Below are 3510 nucleotides of genomic sequence, written 5' to 3'. Positions count from 1 at the left end.
TATTTTTTTTTAATTACCAAAAGAAATAAGCTACGAAGAAGTGATGATTACGAGGATATAAGGTTTTAAGAATATAAAGAATTTATTTTACTGAACAATGTTTTTCATTTCTTACAAATAATAAATTGCCGCATAAATCAATTAAACTTTTTGTTTTCATAGTTTATGTATAGAAGTTAAAAGAATTGAATGTAACTAAAAAGTGAGATTTTATTAATGGAGAAATTAAAAAGTTTAATTGATTTATGAGGAAATTTATTACTTGTAAGAAATGAAAAACATTGTTCAGTAATATAAATTCTTTGTATTCTAAAAACCTTATTTCCTCGTGATCATAACTTTTGCGTACCTTGTTCCTTTTTGAAGTTAAAATTTGTAAATAAAAATTAAAATTGTGGATATCTTGAATAGTTTTAAAATTTTAGGTATTGACTGTGATAAATGGAAATTCATAAATGACGAAAAGGATCAAATTTTAAAAACCATTCTAAATATCGAAAAAAAATTTAGCATGTATCGGCAATATGCGTGCAAACTTATATTTTTCAAATTTGTACTTATTCAATTTGGAAGAATTAAAATTTAGAACTTGACATGTTATCTTGAAAATCACTCAAATTAAAGAATTTTGATTTATAAGTCTTTAAAATTGAAAATTTTGTACTTTTTTATACAAGTTTCACCATTAAAACTGTTTTAGTTCTGATGATACACAATACAAATTTCTTTAATTTGGAAGATGTAGGGTTGAAAACTCAAGTTTATACTAGATCTACAAAATTATCCAGCATTTTTATTTATACAGTTTTAATATTGTAGAGTATTTAAATGTGAGTATTTAAAATTTAAGTATGTAAAAAAAAGTCACAACTGCATGATAAATTGCACCTATGAAAAATTAAAGTAACTAAAAATGCAAATCTTCAATAAAGACTTATTTCAAGAAGAGATATTCAAAATGTTCTAAAGTTATGTATGCTATTCATGAGATCCGTTAAGCTGGCAGGACAACATTGCAAAAATGGACTGAAAGCCCATAGGGGATTTAGGGCTCAATTAGGACTCAATTCATGCCCTAATGCCAAATTTGATGCTACGCATTTGAAAAGATACCTGCAGTTCTGCTATCTTAAATTTAAACTAGCAGGACCAGGCAGAGAAAAAAACGAATAAGGCATTATTTATTCCCACAATAATTTAGGGCCCATTTAGGGCTCTGCGAGTATGATAATGAAAATTAAAAAAAAAATGATTTAAACAATTCTAATAAAAATAAATTAAACAAATTTCTTCTTCTACCCTGTTTTAAGGTTCATTTAGGGCTCTATTATTATGATATTAAAATTGAACAAAAAGTGGTTTAAACAATTATTGTGTAAACAAATTTACCACCAAAAAGATTATTTTCTTTTCGTTTCTCCTGTATAATTTCAGGCTTATTTAAGGCTCCTGAAATGTCATCAACTGTAAGTCTTGCGATATTTCCTTTGCCTTTTTTTGGTAATATATGGTGTTGTGCTACCATAAACTTTATAAAAAATACATGAAGAAAACCATAAAACCCATTTTTACCCATCGCATAATTTAGGGTTCATTGAGGACGACTTTTGGCCGTAGTCCTAAATTTTGGACTGTAGTATTTTTTGCAAAAGAAACAAAAATAAAATAATTTTTTGTGGCAAATTTATTTAAACAATTTTTTATTGAATCCAAATATCATATATATTCAGAATTTTTGTTTATTTTTCGTTATTATATTCCCAGAGCCCCAAATAAGCACTAAATCATAGTGCAAAGAAATATTGTCCAAGTTAGTTTGTTCTATGTTTGGTCCCGCTAGCTTAACGTTAAGCTAGCGTGACCAAAGGTTTTTTTGGAAAAATTGCGGAGTATTAAATTTGACAAGACACTCAGAGAAAAGATTAAGTTGATTCAACAAATCAGTTTGTTCACTCTACTTTGTTTGCTGAAAGTAAAAAAACTTGTTCGGCTCAAATAAGCCTTTGCTTATATTTAGAAAACACAACGAATTAATTAGGTCAGTTTAAAGTAATTATTTACTTAAAAATGTTTAGTAGATTCAACTAAATATATTTCTTGAGCTAAATATATCATTTATTAGAAAATGATTTCGTTAAGGTAACGAGATAATTTGGTGGATTCAACCAAATACTTTTATTAACTACACTTATTAAACCAAAACAGATTACGTCAGCCCACACTGGTGGCCAGTTTGCGCACCAAAAAATGTCGGAAAGATCGTGGCGTCGTAACATTAACTCATGAAAAATTAGTTCTACGAACACCGGGACACGCAGCGTGTCAAATGTACTGCAAAAGTGGGGCCTGTAACAACATCCAAAACATTTTCAATGTTAATACAACCTTTAGTTCGCAAACTGCAGTTTAGTTCACTATTGCAGGCAATCTAACCTAGAAAACGATCATTGATAAAAGAACCCCAAACTAATTTATTAAAAAAGCCTTTCTGTCAAATTTGGTGAAAGTTGGGTTCTTTGGTGCTGCAAGTGTTGTTTATCAAAAGGTTTAATTAATGAGAAGGGATTTTTCCATATATTTTGTGCGACCGTTGATACGACGGCGTATAAATATTTGTATGCATCAACTGACATATTTGATTAGATCAACCAAAATATATATTGTAATCAAACAAACTTTATTAACCCAAAAATTTGTTTCAAGAAATAAAACATAGGGCCAACAATGGCCCGAACATGGACCAACCGTCGGGTCGACTATGGGACATCTTTCGTTAACGAATAACGCCGACTAACCGGTCCAACTCTGGGCCAAAGTTGGCCCGCAGAACGGCATAAAGGGATTTAAACATTCTTTTTAATAAAATAAGAAAAAAAAAAAAAATGAATTTCAAAGTATTTCAAGTAATTTTAAATTAGTTTAGAATATTTTAGAAGAATTAAACAAAGCAACAGAATTTTTAGAGATTTTAGAGACTTTAAAACACTTTTTATGAGTCCAAGAAATTTTCAGTGATTTTGAGAAATTTTATGCCATTTCAATGGATTTAATATGGTGAGTAAATGAATTTAAAAGACTTCCGTTTCCGGCATGAAAGTGTAAAGTAGTGGGAATTGTGGATGCTGAGTTTTTCTGATATTGTGGTGAAATTTGAGGTGAGTGGATTGTGGAAGTGTGTGGAAGGGTGTGGAGGTGAGAGATCTAATTGAGGGATTGTGAGATTGCAAAGGGGAGGTAGATATTTTGGAGGATTAAGACAGATTTGTGTGGAAGTTTGTTTGGAGATTTGTGACAGGGTGGGAAGACTGTGTTAACGGATTGGTAGTAGCAGGGTTGGGTAGCGACAAAGAAAGGCGTGACAAGTAACAGACAGCGACGATAGAGGCAGGGAAGATAGAAGGCGGGAACATTTGAATTTTATTAATGGCTAGTGGAGCGAGTATCTCCTCGGAAGAAACAGAATTAGAGCAGGAAGTCTTCAGTACGCCGAAAGAGATAAAGGAAAGGAAG

Source organism: Belonocnema kinseyi, chromosome 3 (assembly GCF_010883055.1).
Source record: "Belonocnema kinseyi isolate 2016_QV_RU_SX_M_011 chromosome 3, B_treatae_v1, whole genome shotgun sequence".
Classification (NCBI taxonomy): domain Eukaryota; kingdom Metazoa; phylum Arthropoda; class Insecta; order Hymenoptera; family Cynipidae; genus Belonocnema; species Belonocnema kinseyi.
The sequence above is the reverse complement of the archived record's forward strand: the minus strand, read 5'-3'. Positions refer to the sequence as shown.